Source organism: Sinohyriopsis cumingii, chromosome 13, assembly GCF_028554795.1.
Source record: "Sinohyriopsis cumingii isolate HCF-2022 chromosome 13, ASM2855479v2, whole genome shotgun sequence".
NCBI classification, from domain to species: domain Eukaryota; kingdom Metazoa; phylum Mollusca; class Bivalvia; order Unionida; family Unionidae; genus Sinohyriopsis; species Sinohyriopsis cumingii.
Window position 1 is genome coordinate 44317034 of NC_142973.1, and position 23221 is coordinate 44340254.

At 35.9% G+C, this 23221-nt stretch overlaps 1 protein-coding gene across 1 annotated transcript in view; it reads left to right on the plus strand.

Annotated features, from left to right (window-relative positions):
* The first annotated feature begins 10877 nt into the window (after positions 1–10877).
* Positions 10878–23221, plus strand: part of LOC149785326 (uncharacterized) — a 68325-nt gene continuing 55981 nt past the window's right edge. The window contains exons 1-2 of the mRNA XM_089979224.1: positions 10878–10923; positions 22713–22798. The gene's annotated coding sequence lies outside the window, so the exon portion shown is untranslated. The remainder of the gene's footprint in view (positions 10924–22712; positions 22799–23221) is intronic.

Here is a 23221-nt window from a genome sequence, read left to right on the forward strand (position 1 = left end):
TTTATCTGAAGTTACCGAGCAAATTCATGGAGTTTAAATATTCCTCTTCCTCCGAGTTAACTCTGGAAAAGAGGACACAACCTTTGAATTCTTCTCTTTTTGGGTATATGCACGGCATACTCTGGCATATCGCCAGAAAAGATTAGCCTCATCAAAATATCTGCTTATGAAATAAGAGCAACACTTGCGAACTTTGCCTTTGACCATAACGTCTCTATCAAATATATCTTCGCACCGTAGGTTCGTACGAACAGTCGACTTTCTCGAGTATTTATCTACGAGATTTTACTCCACAGCAGTAAACTCTGGACCCAGTAGGCCCAGTAGATGTCCAGACTCAACTGACATCAGCACAACCTCCAGATGGGCACCCTGTGCAGCTTTTGCTGAATTTGACCGAAAATTGCATGCGGTAAGAAGATCTCATTATTTCTTCTTCCAAGATGCAAACCGCGGCCGGTTGTGCTGCTCACAAGTTAGGATGGTGTTTTAAACTTCATATGGGGAATCCTATATTCTTCGATCAAAGGTTATCCAATTTGTAGGTAGAATGTTGCACATTCCCTCAGCAAATTATCTATTTTCCTAATGTCAGTATCATTATGGAACGTATTCGAAGCAGAAAGCACATTTTTTTCAGTAATTTTGTTTCTCCTAGAATTATATTTACTTAATACCCTCACCGCAATTTGAAAATCCCCTTACATGATGTTATCTCAGCTTAAAACTAGCGCCACCTGTCGGCAGCAAAGGGAGATAATAACCAAGAGTTATTGCACTTTGTCAAATATAGTCAGAAAAGACGAATGTTCGCCTTTTAGAAAGCCTGGATTTGTCAGGTAATGGTGCTTATATTCCTAATGCTAATGTGATCATGTAAGTATTCTAGGTGAAACATAATTTACTGGAAAATTTGCTTTCTGATAGATTTGATTTGTAGGCTTATATCACGATACCAGATGACTTTAAATATGAACGAGTCCAATACATATTTGGTGGTCTAGCATTTTATTGGCTGAGAGTGAAAGGAAATTAAGTTTGGTAGCTGTACATAGCGCGAAAGGGGTACAGCAATTTGTTGTTTGATGGGGGGTGGGTGGAGTTTTTTGTTGGCTTTTTCGGGGGTCAGGATGTACTATTTTATAGAAGAGATATAGGTGAGCATCTATCTGACCTTTCTATGTACCTCAAACTTTGGTATTTGATTTTCTGCAACGGGAAATTCTATACTTGAAACGTTAAGCCGGTGAGTATGCGGAACATATTTACTGACATGATCAGCGTCTTTATCTTGTGGGTAGCGCGCTGAAAGTACTGCCCACTGTTACGTTGTAGGCGCCTTGTAGTATTTTTACCGTCACCCAAGTGGCTGGATTAAATCTAAAGTTGTCATTGACGTCTGTTTTAAAATTAGCCATAGAAAGCCATGCTGTTCAGAAATTAATCCAATTTCGTATTGTCGACCCTGCTCAAGCTGGATTGGCGGATTATAATTGATAGAAAAGTTTGCGCTGTCCGAGGTTGTTTGCGATGAATCAAGTAATAGCGTGGCTGAATCATCTTTATTTTTTATTGTTACAGTAAATCGTTGTGTAAAATCTCATACTCGCATGCCGTCAATGACACATTTACACGATGCTGATCAAGTATATCTACAATTTTATTATCTATTTCGTCGCTGACATTTCCAGCTTCTTTCGACAATATCAACAGCATCAGTTGGTCAACCATTTCCGCCGTAGAAGTAAATATTATAACACCAAACCCAAGTCGCTCATCTACATTAGTTTTATTGCGCCGTGGATCGCAACCTTGTTTCTTTCTCCTGTTCTTCCTTTAAAATACCAAACAAACCTTGTTCTTTTAACTTTTTTAGGTCATCTTCAGACAGCGTTGATGTATCAGGTTGCTTGCCCAGTACAGCCGCGGTTACCGGCCTTAAAAGTTAAGCTGTTTCTTCCGCACCAGCTACTAGTCCTTGACGTTCTTGCTACACTTTTTTCTTAAACGCAGATATCGTCGCAGCAATTTTTTTTTAATAAATCAATGTTTTATCCATTGTTATTGTGCAACGTCTGAGAAAATTACAAAAATTTGTTAATTCAACAACGAAACATTTTTGCCGAATCTCGTGCAAGTTTATCAAACAAGAAAAAGTGATAGTTGTCTCTGGTTGGCTCATGATAAAGTTCGATAAACTTACCTTTGACTACATCACCGCATTGCTCGTTTGCGACATTTCTTACGTCGACATTGTCAGGTTTGGGAAAAAATATAAAACAACCAGTATTTCGTCTGATAAATCTGAGTTGTTATAAAAACCTTGTGCGAGATAAACCGCATTACATCTTCTATTTCGTGACAACGAAATATAAGCTCGTATTTTATTCATCTCGCTGTTGTTCAACGGACTATCGTCAAAACAAAATTATTTTTTGCTCGTGCGAATCAAGTTCGTTTATCGGAATCAAATCTTCTGGTTGTCTGATTATAAACATATCTTCGCCGGAACCAAATTCATCGCGTAATGTTTCATTGTAATCGTTTAACAATTTATATTTATCTTGTTGTGGATTAATCGTGCAAATATATACCCGATCGTAGTTAAAGCAGTTATTAAGAAGTCAATTCATTAGCAAGTTTGTTTTACCAGAGCCCGTCCAACAAACTATCACGTAATGACAATTAGGCAGTTCATAGCTATGTTTGTGTTTTATCAGTCGCTCAGTATCAAAGTTTAAGGCTGACTTTTATATTTTATGCCAGACAGTATTTGTCTGGGACAAACAAAATTGTCACACGGTAAAAATAAATAATGAGTTATTACACAAAATTTGGAACAACATTAACAGGCTATGCGTCAGCAGACGCTGTGACGACGAACGGAACAGTTGATTCATCAGACTATCTCAAGAAAACCGGCGGTGATATGACTGGCAATTTAAACATGAAAAACCGGCGTGTATTTGGTCTTGAGAAAAAAATACCCACCAGATAGCGCAGACGATACACGGGCGGTAAGTTATTCGCATCGTAAATTTGTTGACGACACTAAATATCCACTTGCCGGCCGAACGTTGGGAGGTGATTTAACAATGAAAGCTCTTTGCACAGTTTTAGGTTTGGATACAATTTATCCGATAAAATATATTGAAAACGAAACCCAAGCGGTAAGTTATTCTCAACGTAAAGCTCTTGACAGCATTAAATTGTCGTTGGCCAGTGGAACAATGGCTGGCGATTTAACAATGACCGCAGCTAGAAAACATTATGGAGTTGGAAACAGATTCTCCACTAGCTAATAAAAACGATAGTCAAGCAGTAAGTTATGATCAGTTAATGTCAGTCTATGGCGCTGTTGTAAAGAAAACCAGCGACACAATGACCGTCAACTTGACAATGTCAAACAACGCAAAAGTAACTGGATTATCAACGGCGTTACCGCTTCCCAGAGACATCGACGATAGTCAAGCTTTAAGTTACGGACAGTTAAAAACGTATTTAAAATCTGACGTTGATGACAATATCTGTATGAACGGTAAGACAATCAAAAATACCGAAGTTAACAAAACAACGCTGGACAAAGATAACTGGTCGGCAGATGTAAAGTTTGTCAAAGCAAATTTCTTAAAGTTAACCGACGATACATTGTCTGGCGCGTTAAGCATGGTTGTCAACAAAATAACATCATCGTATACGCCTGTCTATGACGTTGATCTCTCAAATAAAAATACGTTCATTCAAAAATTTCAAATGTCAGCGAAGGGGGAGTAAAACGAATCAAAAACAATGCTGAACATATACCAACATGTGTTGAGTCGTCCGACAACCGATCAGGTTTTATCACAGGCGCGTCAACACAATATTAAGGCAATAACCTAAATCATGCTTTTCTTTTTAGTTTTGCAGTTATTAGTGGTCAGGAATGGACAATTAAAGGTGAAACTGCAAACTTTTGGATCAAAATTAAAGGTTTGAATACGGTAACTATCTGGAAATTTCATTTGCGTGGCCGATTAAATTCTGGTACTGGTCGTATTTGTAACTAGCGGTTGGAAGCATCTATTGACAATGTCACTTGGAAAATGTTGTACAGTGCAACAAACATATATTTCGACAGTGCAGTATTTTCGAATTCAGCTCGCGAACAAGATCGTCGATAACGTTTACGCAAAATACCAGTATTTCTGAATTTACGTTATCTCGGCAGAAAATCCATTTCCTGGTCTGACAGCGTTTCAGATATATACGCTCGACGATCATATTTAATATGACGCTGTAGAAAAAAATGAAAGACCCAGCAATTTTAACTGTTGCGAAAGAATGTTATGACAATATATTTAACCCTAAAAGAGATAAACTGGTTGCTACAACATATCCGGAATCTATTGCAGTAAATAAGATCAGTAAAATGAAAAGCTTAAAACTAGATTCGTTAAACGACGCCAATTTTAAGCTGAACGATAACGGAGATAATTTTGTACGTGTCTCGGGCATGAGAGGACCTCAACTAAAAGACGCGATGATTGTCATCCTGATGATTGTCGCGAAAAACAACAGCGAGTTGAGAGATTACTAATTGAGAGATTACTAAAAAATATAATGCTTGAGCTCAGCAAGGAAAATACAGTATTGATTAACAGATCAAAGCTAATAAAATCTAAAGCACATGGCGGCAAGAAATAGGATCAAGATCGACACGAAGGGCTTAATAAACTAGCCGAAATAAAGTAAAACTAAACAACAACAAAAACAGCACTGCGAGATCAATTTTTAAAACGTCGAATATTTCAGGAGTTAGGAATGGATTATCACGATAAAAAAGAAACTTCTTGAAATTTTTGATAACCGAGAAACTGCTGAACTATTTTTTAAAGCACACGCTGACGCGATTTTGCCAATGTCGATGCCCGAAACTAGTGTCGATGGTGTTAAACATGTTATTAATTTTGATCCTGTCATTGTAAATAAGTGACTGAAAATAATCGAGGATTTATTTTTAATATTAACGGTTACAGCGCAGACGAAAAAGAAGAGTTTGTTGCTGAAGTAATGAAAGTAAATATCGAAGGAAATTTATACACGTACAACGATATCAGTGAAGCAGAAGATGTTCCACTGCAGTCAATCGAACGATTTAGAACATCGTTGAGAGATTATTATGATGAAATTAAACCCCCACTTGATATTAATTTTGTAAATCTTGACTTTGCGATTAAATGGGTAAATATTTCGGATCCGTAATTGACAATGATACAGTTAAGAATTTTATGCTACATAATTTTGGGCCTGCGTATGCAATTCTCAGAAAACATCTCACACTCAAAAATCTTAGTACACTAAATTATCGGCCTGGTATTTGGTTTTATTGATAAAACCGAAAAACATTACGCAAGTTTGGTAAATATTTACCTTAGTGAAATAAAAACCAATTTTAATTCTCATAGTTGGTAAACAAAAAGTGAAGCACTGACAGATCGGCGATATGAGGATACTTCCTCGGATGTCTACGACAAATACAGAAATATTCTGGCCGATCCTACCAATGACAAGTTTCGTCAATTACTTGATTCAGTTGTTGATGCCACAGATTTTACTATCACGTAAAAAAAAATGAAGAAAAAGCAAATCATCGATTTCAATCATGTCTCGGAAAATATTCCGAAAACCGAACTTGATGCGCTAATGCAGCGTTACAAATACTATCATAAAAACAAATACAAACTTGCCATAGGCACCACCACACAAGGACACCCCCGCCATTATCTGGCCGAGAGTTATCGTTGTGGTGACTATGCTTTTGGGGTGTCCTTGGGTGGTGGCGGCTATGGCAACTTTGTATTTTTTGGGGGATGATTTTTAGGGTTACTGCGCCAGAAACCCCTGTTTTGTATAATAACTATTACTTACACATTACACCGTTGCTCACATAATTACTTGCATAATTACTTACACAATTACTTGCACGATTACTTACATTATTACTTGCATCATTACTTACATGATTACTTATAGGATTATTTACGTGATTACCAATTCAGCTTTAAATGAAACGAAGAACAACATATACTGTTTTCATAAATGATTATTAACAAGTCAAATCCAAAAAAGGAAAACATTTTGCACGCTTCATTGATATAAGCGAAGCATTTGATGAAATGTTTAGAAAACGAATACTGTGTAAGCTATAAATGGACGTCTTCAAAGCTAAATCTTTAAGTGACAAAGTGTGTATATATATCGTGATATTCCTTACATTATGAAAGTGCATGACACTGAGATTTGCCAATGTTGTCTCTCCCAATATAGGGGTTAAACAGGGTTGTGTGTGCAACCCTGTCTATTTAATATTTAAACAATGCATAGTCTTGCACGTCGGGACATCAGCTCATTGTTGATGATTCAGTGCTATTATTATCAACAACACACAGGGGACTCCAACAAAGTCAGAATTCTGTTGTGACAAGAAAATAACAATACAGAAAAGACCCAAGTGTAGATATTTAATGGCTCAGAGAAAACGTCTCAAAAAGATTTAACCTTCTCGAAGTATTGCATGAATGTACCTATTTGGGTATAACAGTGTCAAGTAACAAATTTTCAGACCAGCTGAATTAAACAGAATGGTAATTTTCTTTAACTAAGGTATAAAATAAGAATCAAATATGCACCAATGAGACTCTACAAACAATTAGAAGTGATCATTTCGTTTTCCATGTAGGGGGAGGGGCCTTAGAAGTTTGGAGAATAAAAATATTTTCAAACAGGTTGAAAAATATATTCTTGATCTGGTTTATAGGGGAAAATATTTGTCTCCAAAGAAAATCTCAGCCCCCCCCCCCTCCTCCTCTTACTGAAATTAAATGATCAACTCCCTTTTTTGGATAAAATATATAACAGTGTATTACAACAAATATTTCTCAGGGATACGGAACATCAGATGCATGTTAAATATCAGCTGGGCCTTAGAGGAGTAACTCAAGAGAAGCTCTAATTCAAATACCACTGTCTGTCTGTATGTGTGTGTGTGCTTCGAAAATAGGAGATATAAGCTCTCGTCCCTGGATACATAATTAAATTATTTGCATAATCGATGAATCAGGACTCATTATCCAGATTTCTTCATTTGAAATTACGTACCTAATTGGGCATTAATGCCCTTTATTCACATGTCGTTTACTTTGCTGTTGTGATCGTATTTGCACACTATTTGTTCAAACGTGTTGTACAATAAATAACAACTGAATTAATAAAGATATGACTGTATACTAAATTCAAGAACGTCTTTTGAAGTGAATTTCCTGACATGAATATGTACTAAAGCCGCTTTAAAGTTGATTTTAGTGATTTACTGAAATAACGCACACAGGTAAAATGAACTTTAAATAAAAAAGGAGAAAAAAGGAATATATAATAATCAACATGGTAACACCTATCCATGGAATGTCAGTTACTAGCACCAAAATTCAGATCACAGGAAAGATCCAATGAGTAAGTATCCGTCCAGAGGTGTAGCTATGATATTTTGCGCCCGGGGACGAACTATAAAATTGGCGCCCCATCCCCCTCCCCGTTTAATCACATTTTTGAATATTACCCTTGTTTACTTATTATAATGTAACGTTGTAAGCCTCATTTTGGCGCCCCTGTACCTTGGCGCCCGGGGACATATGTACCCTCCTGACCCCCCCCCCCCCCCCCCCCAGCTACGCCTCTGCATCCGTCATACAATAATTACGGCGTTCACTTTGGCAAATAGAGTTCTTACAGTAAATTTACGATACGGATAATGAATTGCTGTTCGTTCTTCGAGTTCGAGGATGAAAATGACACCATTAACTAGTTTTATTTTTACGAAAGAACGAGTGACTGATCAGGTCAATTTCTGCTCTGAGCTGTCTGTGGCACACTGGGAAGGAGATGCCGCTTGCGTTGTTTGTTCAGCACAGGACATGCTGCAGTTAAATGGATAAGACTACGTCCAATGGAACGATCCTGTACAAGATCTTCCCAAGACTTGGGGTCAATGTTGAAGTGTTTCAAGGATGACTTAAAGGAGTCTTTAAAGCATTTCTTCTGACCTCCTTGAGCTTGCTTTTTCTCCTTCGGCTATCCAAGAAATGATCTTCTTGGCTAGTCTCTCGTGTTTCAGCCTGTTAACATGGCCTGTCCATCTCAGATGTGATTTCATGGACAAAATGTGTTCGCTTGGAATGCCTGTCTGTGTGAGAACCCCCAGACCCTGATCAGTTTGCTCTGGCGGCCTATATGAAAGTAGTTCAAGTACATGGCATGGAGTCATTACACTGTCCCGGTTTAGCATGCATATCACAGGGTGGTCAATACAACAGCTTTGTAGTCCTTCAGTTTTGTTTGCAGAATAATGCCTCGATCTGCGCTTCCCGTATTTTACTGTTGCATGCCGAAGGTCACACTTCCTTTGTCAAATATGGTGCTGGATTTGCCATCGATGTGGACTGTACGTGACAGTGTACTGCCAATGTAGGCGAACGTGCCCACTGCCTGGAGAGTTTGACCAAATATCATGTTGGTACACTCTGTGTGTATTCAACTTTCCTGGAACAGGTTGGTGCAAGACTTTGTCTTCTTAGAGACAAAAATTATCACAAACTAAAGAGAAATGGTCCATATGTAATGGGGATCAGTATGGGCACAAGGATATTGATAAGTAATTTCTCTCATTAAAAAAAATCGTCCAAGGGCAGTGGGTCTGGAACTTTTGGAGACCCGTATCCAAAAACGTGACGACGGGAATACTCTGATGATAAGCGAGCGAGCGCTCGAATAGAGCACAAGTAAATAGCTCCACACTTGTAATGCACATTCTGCAACTAAGAGTTTGAGAGAGAGAGAGAGAGAGAGAGAGAGAGAGAGAGAGACAGACATACAGATGGAAACGCCTATCTGGCACCAGCAGTGATTTGGAAATGACCGGAAGTACCAGGTGATGCTGTCATGCCGACAATCTGAGTTCGATCAGGCAAGCAATCATATGAAGAAAATTGTTCTATTAGCATGACAGAACGGCTAATCGAATTGGCATAATTTTGCAACTCTACTTCTGAGAGAATGTGAATCATTCACATGTCATGTTCGATTTCATCTAGTTAATGTAATTTATTAAATTGTCGTGTTTTCATACGGGGGCTCGTCTTATTCTATTCTACATCTCTGCTCAGATCTCTGTTATACCATTCCTTATTTTCATATTTTATCTTTTACTCGAGCCGGACAATAACACCTTGGTCCATCATCTTCTAGATAACGATAACTAAAAACCACAAGGAGTGAGAATCGCACATCATCAGTTCATCACCACCTACTACCATGGTGTATAGTTCACAGAGTCCACATAAATTGGAGGAGTGCAGTCTATTTCTAAGGCCTGTACTAGGTTCCGAAAGTTCAGACTTCTGCTGATATAGTATCTGCACCATGTGTTTTGCCATTTGACGGCAGGTCAATCGCTTTCTCGATTTCAGAGCTGCAGGATGCACAAGTAACATGTTGATTTCCACTTGGGGCAGTCGATAAATTGCCGCTTCACTGACAGATGGTTGTTGATTCGGGATGTTGTTGAAGCCCACTGTTTTAGTATCTTTTTTTATTTTGTCTGCGAGCTGTGTGGTAGCGTCAGAACTAATAATTGGAAATACTCCCGGTGTCTGTGACGTGTAGAATGTTTTGAAAGTGTAGCGCTATAGGAATAGGAGGCCACTTAATAACCAGCCTAGCTGGTATGTACCATTTAGTTTAGTGGTATGTGCGCCCGACTGTGGGACAGACGACCCGGTTTCGAATTATAACCGCCTTAGTTAGAATTTGTCTTCCCTCCTGGTTCTTCCGACTAGTAACTGGTGGTCAGGTTGGGAATGGGGTTACACCACTCTGAGTGGTGAATCTGGTTGGCATTCGAGGACAAATGTCAAGGTAAATAGAGGGGGTAGTGGTCTAGATATATGAAGCCACTTAATAACTAGCCTGGCTAGTCAGGACATTTTTTGTATGGTAGTATGTGCATTCGACTACAATACAGACAAACTGGGTTCGATTCCGATCGCGATAGTTAGAATTTCTCTCATCTCATATTTCATTTGGGAACTTGTCAGACTCTCAATAGCTGGTAGCTAGGTTTGGATTGGGGGTTAGACCGCTCTGAGAGAAAATCTGGGGGACATTTGAGGACTAATGTCAAGGGGCCGTGAGTTTAGCGGTCTTCGTATACATGTTCATTTAATAACAATCTTAACTGGACTGGACCTTTTTGTCTAATGATATATGTGACCAGTTGTGAAACCAAGTGTCTGGACTCGATTCTCTATCATATATATATATATATATATATATATATATATATATATATATATATATATATATATATATATATATATATATATATATATAGTCTAGGGTGTTATAGGGTGTTATTTCTTCATTTTCTTCTGCAATATTGTGATATTTCTTATTACATTGCTACAGTGATAGAATTTCAAAAGCCAGTGATCTAACACGTCATGTTGCGGTTTGACAGGTGGAAGAATGCTGGTGCTTAGAAGGTCATGTTCAGCGCATTTCATCAAATAAAATGACTCGGCTGTCGTTGCATTTGTCAATGCCATTTTCCAGGTATTACAAGGCAGCCTTCATCCTTTATCCGGATTATGAATGCGCAGAATAATAATTAATTTTTCAGCTTAATGTTATGCATGTTTTCAATGGTCAATACTGAGAAAATAGACTATTCAGCACGAAGCTAATATAAGTCCTTCGGATATTGCTACTGTTAGAATAGACTGGTGTCCTGTTTTGTAATATATATAGGTGGTAGATATATCGGATCCGGGAACCAGGCTACTGTTTAGAAATGGTGGTCAACGGAGAAGCTATTTTCATTTGCTTATGGTAATCTCATTTATTTAATCCAACTTGCTTGAGAGTTTGCTGTTGTAGTGTTTACTAAAGACAAGTAACAGTAAAAATAAATTTGTTTGACTATACGATTTTTAAAATATGTTGCACGCGGTAACATAATGTTTGTGTTTCATTTTCTTTTAAATTTGATGGAGTTGGGTCGGTGCTCAAAGACAGCTTTCAAAACTAAGTTCCCGAAACACCACTTACCCCAAAAGTACGCATTCGCGGTTTTGTACCCCGTACTCTGGGGACCTGTGTATACAGGGCTGGACACATTCATGTAAAAATGAGCTTGCTTCAGAGCAAAATGACTGGAATATCAAATATTCCACTAGGAGTCCCAATATGGACTGTACCATCCAAATGTCAACATAATATTCACAATATTAGTTAAAGAATAAGGTGATATAAAATATGTGAACTGTTATTAAAATTAAATTTATGTTTGAATAGTTTTTTTTTCTTTTTGTGCACATTCAAAACTTGTGTCAGTAATTAAAGTTACAGAAACGATGCCTCGGATAGTGTATGACGAGTGTAAATGAGACAAGAGGATGCGTTTAAAATAATAGTTGTATAATAGAGTCCAATACAGAATGCATGTCTTGAAAATCAGATTGGTTTTGTAATGATTTATTTATATATCTGAATGATTTGAGAAGACTTTGTAATTATTGTCCGAGTATGTGTAAGTTTCTTGTACTTAAGTATGTAAACATTAAATGATAACTGCCTATAGTTGATTATGCTTGGATAAATGTACAGTGGTTTTTTCTAAGAAATCCATATGGCTAATCCAATGTTGCAAACAGGATCCCATGGGCAGGGGATGCTGTGACCTCCACCATCAAGATTTGGAGGACACACAAAATTTTAGAAGGAAATAATACAAAAATTTGCTTTTGACAGTTAAGCCACCTTAATATTGCGATTTGAACTGTACTATCGTATTTTCCATGGACTTTGCAATAAAAGTTGTATTATATGCTCAGTAACTGAAGAAAACAAATGCTTTATTATCCCAAATGCACCATGGAATTTTCTGTTTCCAGATCATGCTCTCATTTAACTTTAATGTACATTCATTATCTAACAGCATTTATTATAATAAATACCCCTGTTTCTGAATTAACTTTTCTTTACAAACTAATAAATCATTAATTAAATGACAAATGGTGTTTTGCACAAAATTCATCTCTTTTGTCACCATTCAAACCTGAAAATCACTTACATTTTCCTCAAAATAGGGGTAACTTTAAACTCAAACATATGTTATACTAACAGCATTAAACACTTTAGATTGCAAAGCTGCTGACTACAACAAATCTAGAATGTTTACATTGCCATATACATTGTTTTAAAATAGATATCTTTGCTTTGACAGTTTACTTTTGCTATGACAGTCGATAATTAATGATTTGCCATGTTAGGCCAAAAAATTGTATCTCCTATTGTACTGCTTTTAAAATTAGGGTTAGTAGTTTTTTTTTGTTTCTTCTAAACATTAAATTATATGTTATAATGATTAGTATATATATAATGTGCTGAGTTCTTCAAAGTAATGTAAAAAAAAACTGGTTCAGTTATATGCACCAGTCTGTTTTGGGATTTTTTTAATTTTTTTAATGGGTTTTTTTAAACCATGTAGGAAAAAGTGCTAGAGTTGGCAATGAGAAACAGGGACAGTAGGCTAACCAGGAATGCACTTTTTTTTTGCCTTATAGTTTTGATCACCTTTTCACAACATTGTTCATTGCTAATGCCAAGAGAGGTTTGGATGAATATCCACTAATGAAAGTTTTAGTTGCATATTTATAATTGTTCTAATGAAAAAGCACACACAGGGTCAATATTAGGGACAAAATATAATGTGAACTCAGTAAACTCATGCTCAGTGTGTAACATTACAATTCTTTGGAGACTGGTGCCCTTTACTTCTAAATAGACCTTAAAAGTTTTTGCATGTTAAGTCATTGAAAGTTATCACCTTGTAGTCAGCAACATTTATCCAGTCAATCATTGACAAGCAGTGCTCAAAGAAAATTGTTTTCAGACACAGGCCCAGGACAAGTTATTTTAATAAATTCAGAAGCCATGCCTCAGATTCCTCTAGCTCTGCCTCAGATTCCATGTACCCAAAAGAGCCATATTTCTTAACTATTATTTTCTTATTTTAAGAAAACTTTAGATATAAAAATAAATTTAAAAAATTATATTAAATTGGCTTGGTGTTTATTCACCTACCAATAGGTAAATGTCTTTATAACAAAATAACTTGCCCGAATATAAAATCCACTATCTTTAGAAGGCCATTAAAATTTTTGGTATTATTTTGACATACCCATTCCAGAACTATTAAATGTTCTGTCCTTCAGACTTGTGGTATGGGTCACTGAACTCTTATTCCCTTGCTGGGGTCTCATTCCAATGAGGTATCCAACAATTTCGCAATTTCTATATGTGCAGGTGATACATTCTGAATAATTGCAACATATAACTCTGTTCTTGAGATTTCTGACTGTATGCCTTCAGGTCAATCCACAGTCCGGATTTCATCAAGGCCTATATGTAGGGATAAGTATTCAGGGGCCTTGGAGTAATTTCATTTTCTGAACACTGAAAAATTCTCCAAGTTTCTTGAAAGTTGAAAATAGAAATGAAGTCAGTGAGGCATTAATCTTACAGTCAGTAAAATAAGTTTTATTTTGTTCTAATTAGTTTGTGTGATAGTACTGTGGATGTGTTGCAATTACTGAAGACATTCACTCCACGTCAATAAGCTTAGCATGTACCAATAACTAAATGGATTTAAAATAATGTAATGATTGCAGAAATGTAAAAATTGTATTGGGGGCTTTTATGATTCATTAATGCCATATCTTGGCTTAATTGTTAAACAATTGCATAAGTACTGCTTGATAATTTAACCAGCATTGTGCCATTACCATGTCAGCATGAGCAAGTGATGGAATTTTAATTGTGCTATTACTATTGAACACAAATAATAGGTAACCAGTGAAATGTGGAGAAAATATATAGTTCTGTTTCTCATTTATAGCTTATGTACTTTGCTTTTCTGCATACAAAATTTATAGTTTTGATACATTTAAGGAGAAAAACTTCATAATTTGAGGGGATTTACAGCCATCTGCCCAGAATGAAGCCGAAAATTAATAATTTAGCCGCATCTTTCAAGATTTTCAAATAAAAATGCAGAATTTTGTCGGTGGGATCAAGTTTCTTTCTGGCAAGCTAGATAACACATTTTTGGGACAGGCCTGAGGGGCAATAAACTTATAATATGAGAGGGGCTCAATCTAGATTTAGAGGAGCCTCAGGTGTCTGGTTTTCAGATTGTTTGAGCTGCTTGCAATCCAACTTTTGGAGTTGGCAAGCTTGGTACATTTCATTCGATGAAAAAGAAAGGTAGGCAGCTTCATTTGTCAGAATAATGATTAGGGAGGTAGGGGTTTCAATAGAAGCCAAGAGCGGGCAGTTTTTTACCATATATTTGCAAGGGAATTGCAGCATTCAGGTCAGCAATTTTGCAGAATTCAATTTTGAAAGTTTTATAATTCATCACCTATTCATTTATCTTGATTCATTTACAATCTTCATCAGTTTGCTATAGTCAATTTGCTGAAGCCTTGAAATGTTTGTATTTTTTCTTCAGATTAGGCATCATTAAAAGTGCTTACTGGTAACGCAATTTAATCTACAACAACAAGAACCATTAATGTTCAGTCTCTTTCCCTTTCATGCCCAATCAGTCATGATCAGGGTTGACAATCTTGTGCCAGAAATGAAGTGAGACACACACTTGACTTATTGGCAAACTGAAAAATCAAAAAGATTTTTAAAGCAAATTGTCATGGAGATCTAGAGAAAGTGCATTTTGGAGGGGACAAAACAGAAATACCATAAGATAGGTTAATTGACTCCTGGATACAGTATAGTATGTAAATGATACTAGTGATATTCAACATGTCCAACATTTAGCTTGACCTAAATACAACAGATACAAGCAAATGACAACCACAGAATAAAACCTATATCCAACATAAATTATGGCATAAATTAAACATTTATTAAAAGGGATGCTACTTCAATTCATTTAGAAACTAATCAGCATATTTATAATTTGTAAACTTTTGAGCACATTATACATAATTATAAAGTAGGTCTGCAGTATTTTCTGTCTTGCCCACACCAAAATATATCCTCCTCTTAAATTGATTTTTTTTTGTTTGTTTGTGTATTGTATTGTAAAACCATTTATCTAATTTCTCCATCTATTGTATTTTATCACCCTGAAGCTATCATTTTACCATACTTGTTCTGTGTTACACTTTGAAATTGGGATCATAGGTTTAACTCATTTATTGTACTGTCTCACTAAAATGTTGTCACCTTTGCATGCTTTTTAGTCAATGGGAAAAATGCACCAGCTGCTTTCTTTGGTGCATATGAATCCACATTTATATTAGTTCTAGCTATGGTCACTACAGGCAATACAGCTGAGATCACCATTGTTTTTTTTAAAACAACATATTGACAATCAAAATATGTAAGGTTTGTGGTAGTCTAATAAGTTGTCGTGTAAAGTCTTTGGTGGTTACTGTTGTTTTAGTGTTGAAGGAATAGCTTCATTGATAAAGATATGATTTATTTCAAGATTGATTCAATTACAAAAGGGAATAAATTTATACAGATTTACAATTTGTAATTTAATTGATTGAATAAATGTCTGAAAAGAAATGTAATTTAGAAAAAAATGGGAATCGTTATAATAAATTCTAGTATATAATTAGAATTGTGATAAAAAACACAAACGCCGAAAATTCTGTGCAACTAGTTTCGCATTTAATGTATGCTTCTTCAGGCACGAAATGTTTTAAAAGTAAACAATCTATAACAAAAAGAAGCAACAGATAATTTCTTTGGAAATTCACTCTCTACTTGATTTTTCTTTCATGCCAATAGATATTGTGCATGGTGACATGAATAGACTCATAAAAGAAACTTATTGCATTCATAAGTTAGATACTCTGTATCCTAATGGACTTAATGCTAATGCACTATATAAAATTGTATAATTTAAATTGATATATTGTATATCCTTTATAACAATATAATTATATGTATGACTGTTTGTCTATTTTGTTTTATTAGTATATATAATTAGCGAACACTAGAACTAAACTGGAGCAAGATCCAGAATGGAAAATTTCATAGTGCAGGTGATCCAGGTATCCAAAGAAATTATCTGTTGCTTCTTTTTGTTATAGGTTGTTTATCAGGTAAGAAAAATAACTATTTATTTCATCCATAAAACATGAGTGTATTGCAGTAGTTCAATGTCAGTATCAATGAATGTGATGATTATGCATGATAAATTGTTTCCTTATTGCAATGGTGGAACTCGTTAGATCCAGAAACAAATTCAGGAGACATGAATTTCCAAATTAAACAAAGTTCTTTAGTACAGCATAAAGTAGTATATCTACATGCTAAATAAAGGTACTGATATGCTTATCTCTTTCATTACAGTGTGGTAGCAGGGGTCTGTTACCACTGGTTGCGTTATATAATAATAATAATAATAATAATGAGGACTTTGTATAGCACCTAATCTTTAGAAGCTCTAAGCGCTTTACAACATTAGACAACACCTATAAGATAAAAAACATATATAATGATATGATTACAAACACAAACACCATGAAATTAGAAAACAAAAAACATGCCGAGAATATTTAAAGTAGGAAACATTATTAGGTCTTTAAGTTTTTTCTTGCAGTCGAAGTAAGTGAGTTTTGAGAGTACTCTTGAATGTAATCACAATCTTTGTGTCTAAGTTTAGTGGGCAATTCATTCCACATTGCTGGGCCCTGGTATGCAAAAGAACACTGCTCATATGACTTTGTTTTCATAGTGGGATAATGAGTATACGATTGTCAGAAGAGGAGCGTAAGTATCTTGCTGGTGTGGATGAGGTTGGATAGGTATGTTGGACTAGAGTCCATCAAGGAAACATAGTACACCGCTCCCTCGATAACTCGCACCTGGATAACTCGCAATCCCGCTTATAACACGGTGTCGGTCTTGGCTCCTGATTTTTTCCAGAGAAAATGTATCTAAAATATCTTTAAAATATGCTGAACATGAAAAAATTACGATAAGAATTGATAAATTAAACCTTGATACATTGCTCGTTTTATCATCGAAAATGGTGATTAATGCCCGTAAAAATATAATCCATATTTTGAAATTTTCAAGTTCTAAAGAAGAATTAATTTCAGAGATCTCGAAAACGCTTAATTACCCGTATTTGGATGCCAATTTTTGATCTGGGATGCAGAAAATCACTGAGGCGGTAGTCCTCCGTACGCATGTAATAGGTGCGCGGGAAAATTCAAAGATTTGCCGGTCCTGTTTCAGCCACCTGCTTTGTGGGAAAATGTGTTGATCAGTTAACTGTGCTGATATTTACAATGACAGAATTCAGTGACTGAAAGACTCTTTGATGTACTGTTGCCATTTTATAAGAGTACATTAAAAAAAAAAAAAGAACATGATGCAACAGCTAGGCAGCTAGTTCAAAGGCTTTGACTGGTGGCCGAGTGAGAAATTTACTGATATTTAGTGATTGAATTCAGAGGCAGAAAGACCCAGTTTTAAAATCCTAGCGAGACCTCTGTTTAAAGATATCATATATTATGTAAGTTTTTATGATAAATAGTTGTCAGTATACTGTAAATGAACAGTCTGGTGAAATAGCGATCAATGAAAACTTCTGGTAAATGCTAACAGGTGGCAACAGAGAATGAAATAAACACCAATTAAACGTCATCCTGTATGAAAGTCACGTTCTAATTCTTTAATTCCGTTTCAGTGTAAACATTATAATCACAACATATTCTGTTCATTGAAAACATGAAAAGAGTCAGTCGACCGTCACATCGAAACCCGTGAGTACTTCTGTGAGAACCTAATTACATGTACATGCCAGCTTTGTTTTGATCAACAACTTAGGGAAGTGTTTGTTGCATTAAAACAAAAAATCGATTACAAGAGACCTGGGGTGCTGGATTAAGGGTCTTGGAGCTGCCTTTGACGTAAAGCAAAACAGTAACAGAGACAACAACGATGATAGTGACTTCGAATGTTTCAGTGAAACTGATGTCATTAATGCAGAGGATGTTTGGGAGAAATTCGTACAGACTCATGGTCCTGAGATGGGCGTTTCTCTTGATGATATTGAGGAGTGGATTTGTGCTGACAATGATTGCCCCACAGCTGAATACATGTCAGATGAAACTATAATTAATTCTATAACGAACAAATTTGCAGCAGAAGACGATTCTAACTGGAGTAACACAAGTGTTGAAAGTGATGCAGACGCAGATGTTGCACCCCCCAGCCCTCTGCACAGAAAGCAATCAAATATTTTGATATTGCCGTAAGGTGGCTGGAGACCCAAAATGTTGACTACGTAAAGCTCATGCAGTTGAGAAATCTGAGGGATTTTGCTCGGCGGCAGAGAAACCAAGGAGTAACACACACAAAAAAAATTAACTGATTTTTTTTCAAAAAGTGATATGATATTTGTCAAGCGTGGCACAAACGGCAAGTATTAACTTGTTCTAATTTACGTTGTTTTAAATTTGTAGACCCATTAAATATGTTAGTACTGATTAACCCTTGTTTTTTTTTGTTTTCCATTTTACTTCTATCGCATTCAAATCTATATATCTATCTATCGTTCGATCGACACTGTTTCTCGAAAAGAGTCGATCTTTTGTATATAAAAAACGTCTAATTTGGATCAAACAATAAAACTAGAATGTATCCAATTCAACATAAAAGTTAGTGACGTAGTACACAATGTGTAAAGTGGTACACATGTTAAGCGAACGAAAACCACGTGGAATAATGTTTTCGATGATCGCCTCAATATACTGTAATTTATCATGAAATTAATGTTGTCCTATGAGGAAATAATAAAGTACACCATTGTGAAGAGATATTTATTCACAGTTAATCTCAGAACGATTTTAAAGTGAGTATTCAACAGTATAATCTGCCAACCCCAACCCCCCTTATTTTTCCGTTATGTCGTCAATCACTTTATTGGTTTTGGGCTTATTTTATAGGTCCCTCGATAACTCGCGCCTCACTTATAATGAGGTTGATGTTTCTGGACCCCGATGTGCGCGAGTTATCAAGGGAGTGGTGTACAGAGAACAAATTTTGTGTTTGATTTTGGATCGAATGGATAGCCAGTGTAGGGTAAGAGCAGCGGGGAGGTGTGATCTGATCGTGGTACTCTAAGTATGATCTGAGCAGCTGTGTTTTGAAGTTTATGGAGCAGATATTGAGATGAATCAGACAGGATTGAGTTACAATAGTCCAGTCTTGAAAGTAGTAATGAACACACAAGTGTTTTTGTGGCATCAACTGAAAGATATTTGCGAATGGAGCTGATGCGTCTCAGCTCAAGATATGCAACTTTGCATATGTTCATGATATGTTGGTGCAGTGTGAGAGTACTGTCCAGAGTAACACCTAGGTTTCATACTGATTGTGTGAATTTGATGTTGGTTTTGCTGATATTTATTGTTTGAGGTAAAGGATGTGAATGAGAAAGTCTTTGTGTTGTAATCAGAATGGCCTCAGTTTTATCATCATTCATCTGCAGCTTGTTACATGTCATCCATGATTTCACATCAGAAATGCACCTCTCTACACCTTGGGTGGTAGCATCAACTTCAGTTGGGTGGCTAGATTTGTATGTTTGGGTGTCATCAGCTTACAACTGGTGAGACACTGGATGATGATCTATGACACTTGACAGCGGCTGAGTGTATAGAATGAAGAGAACAAGTCCAAGAACAGACACCTGTGGAACACCACAACATTGATCAACTGGGCTGGAGTGTATTCGTTTTGCAGACACAATTTGTGTCCTGTTGACCAAGTAGGACTTGAACCACAGTAAGGCTGTATCATGAATGCCAAATACATGCTGGAGACGGTGAAGTAATATATCATGGTATATTGTGTCAAATGCTGCAGACAAATCAAGGAGAGTGAGCACTGTAATCTTTCCACTATCCAAAGCAGAGAGAATGTCATTAACTACTTTTAGAAGAGTAGTTTCAGTACTGTGGCAAGGGCAATATGCAGATTGTACATTGCTAAAAAGACTGTTTGAATTCAGATGAGATACAAGCTGGGATAGAACGACCTTTTCTAAGATTTTTTATATGAATCACAGTATATTGAGAATAGCATAACATACAGAACCATGGTATAGCAGGCATTATTTAAATTTGTTCCAAAATTGTGTTTGGAAAAGGAAATGAAGATATAAGAATAAGTTTCACCTTGTTTTCTTTATCCCTTTTGTTATACATTGGTATGATTTTGGTTATTGGGTCCATGTTAGTAGGATGTTATCTGGAGGAACGTTATAATGGGAAGAACTATATATATATATATATATATATATATATATATATATATATATATATATATATATATAATCCCTATCTCACTCTCACTCTCAATTATTTTGATTTGCACCTTAAAAACATTAGCTTGCTCAAGTGAATTTGGAATCTGAGATTATACCTGGCAGCAGGTAAGTGGATTTGACCAGCCTTGGGCTTGGCATTCGTAGTTTCCTGTTTGACTGACTGCTGTTCCTATCATGTAAGACATTGGTCTTTATCTGTGTGTGTGTGTGTGTGTGTGCATGCATGTGTTTGTGTGCAGACCATCTTGACTTGGTTGCACAGTTATATTTTATGACTTTAGTGGTACTATACACCCTCTGATGCCTTTTTTCTGACTGAATTAAAACTGTCACGATTGTGGGTTTCCATATTCAAAATCTTTTGACATCCATTCCAGCTGAAGAGCGATGGTGCTCTTATGATGTGCTTTGCTTTATTTTGTTGTTGTTGGATGGTCATGTATTTGTGTCACATTTGATTAGACTAGTTAAAACAAAATGGTTGCCCCAAATATGTTCTTCTTCAATCCTTGTCAGACTGAACCTTTGTTGGTCCAAAAATACAAACTTGGATGTGTATATAACAAGAAAACCAATTCAGATACATGTAAACATATTTGATTTTATATAAAAATAAATATTAGAATTACAATTGATAGAAAAATTCTCAAACTCTTGGATTACAGTATAGGTAATAACTGTAACTTATAAAATAAAATTGCCAGCAGATTTGAGACTAGCAGGTGGATTTTTTCTCCACTCTCAAAAGAATGAAAGTAGTCAAAAAAGTTGAATTCTTGCTGTGACTTCAGCAAGAATTCCCTAAGGTCAAAGTCACAACAAATAAAAATACAAAATTAGTGGTTTGAATCCTTGTTTTTGGTCTAGGTTTTGAAATGCAGAGGATATTTTGCTGAAACAGTAGTTATATATATATATTATGACTTGATGGTGCATTGCTCAAACAGCTTCACCCACTGCCTCAAGTTTAAGGTCATGGCCAGGGAAATGTAAACCAATAACTTGTACCACTGTTCAGGGTAAAAGCTTTTGAACTCTTAAAAATATTTTTTTACAAAACTTACTCATTTGTATATCATGACTAGATACAATGCCTGATATAATAGCCATTCACCTGTCACAAAGTCAAGGTCATCTACATCTAGGTCAAGGTCAGATAAAAGGAAAATAATCTGGTTGACTTTTATCTTTGTCAGGTCTATAATGAAACAGCCATTTACAATTGCATGATTATAATAGAAGAAATATATAAGTCTGTAATCAGATAATATTTACTTATCCAGGCTGTTTCATATACAGAAGATGTCCAGGGATCCTAATCCATGAATATGTATTTATGTTGACTGGAGTTGTCAGTAATCACATTGTCAATTTTTTGCACATACACCATAGTATGTTACTGCAGGTGTCTAAGATTAAAGCATTACAGCAACACAGTGTTTATGTAGTTATCTTATCATCTGACAATCAGTTAAAGATTATTTACATTGTGGGTCAGCTGTTTGTGGAGTCTTTTTTGTGTAATTTTTAAGTCAGTCAGGAGAGCATGGGACTTGTAATTAAATGGTCTTCAGTTCAATACCTACAATGGCCAGCCCGAGCTGGCATCTTTTTTGTCCTTGGGAGAGGCATGTAACTCAAATTTCCTCTGCATGATATAGCTAGTAATGTGTTACAAATGCAGTTTAATACCACCACCCCCAAAAAATTTCTATTGCGCCATGTGTATCATGAGCCGCATGTGGTACACATTTTTCTTTCTACAGACTAAAAGGGCCAAAGATTACTGCATAATTAACTCACTAGAATTTATTTACTTTTTAACACCTCAGAAGTTATGGTAATTCTTCACTGTACAGAATAGACCATGGCGTTTTCAGTTGCTTTAAAATTCCAACTGCTGTCCATTGACTTAGGTAAAGAATGCCACTGCTTGTACATTTTAAGTAAACTTTGGGGTCAGCCTTGTTTTCAGGTTATAAAGTGTTTATTTTACTAGATGTGGCCACAAAAAAGATGAAAAGTTGTCAAATAACAGTGCAAGATTTGCTGGCTAAAGACTAGCATTTTTTATATTCTGTTTTTGTTGTTGTGTGAATCCCATGAACAGTGAGCTAAAATCAAGGTTAGGTGTTTCTGCAAGAAAGTTGCAGATGTGAATGTGTGATGGCGATAGTTAAGAGAATTGAGAGTGCTACCTAGAGAGCTCTTTAATGATTCTACCAATTTATTTCAGATTGGAAGTTTATTTCTTGAGCAAGCTGTATGTGAAATATCCTGGCATACAGCTCCAATGGCAGTCTGAGAAATAATATTTTTCAGGTGAGAGAATTTCATCCAGTAATTCTTTACCAGTCTTTCTTGAAAAGAAAAACCACATAAATTTAATGCAGATATTATGTTTTTATTCACACAGATAAAACAAATTAACTTGTACAGTTGTACAGCAAATTGTACAGTTGTACAGTAAATTAACTTGTACAGTTGTATAGAGTTTTCTTAACATTGGAAGTGTCTTACTATTAGAGACATGCTATCAACCTAACTACTCTGTAGCTTCACACATTGATTTCATGAGAATATTTGATAGATGCAATAATGGATAACAAGAAAATTGGCTGATAATAAACCTGTGATAAATGTACATCTAATTTTTCACTGGTTTTTATATGAATGTACCTTATGTACTTGCATGTAAGTTGAGTCCAACTTCAGACAACATAGACCCTGATTTGATATTGCACA